Below are 217 nucleotides of genomic sequence, written 5' to 3' on the forward strand. Positions count from 1 at the left end.
AAAAAAAAAAGGCGGAAAAAAATTAAAATTTTTAAAATTTTAAATTTTAAAAAAAAAAAATTTTTTTTTTTAAAAAAAAATTTTAATTTTTTTTTTCCCCCCCTTTTTTTCCCCCCCCAAAAAAACCCCCTTTATTTTTAAATCAATCCCCCCCTTAATAACCCTTTTAAATTTAAATTTTTTTTTTTTTCCACCCCCCCCCCCAAAATCACCCCCC

The sequence above is a fragment of the Penaeus monodon genome, chromosome 23 (genome assembly GCF_015228065.2).
Source record: "Penaeus monodon isolate SGIC_2016 chromosome 23, NSTDA_Pmon_1, whole genome shotgun sequence".
Lineage (NCBI taxonomy): Eukaryota > Metazoa > Arthropoda > Malacostraca > Decapoda > Penaeidae > Penaeus > Penaeus monodon.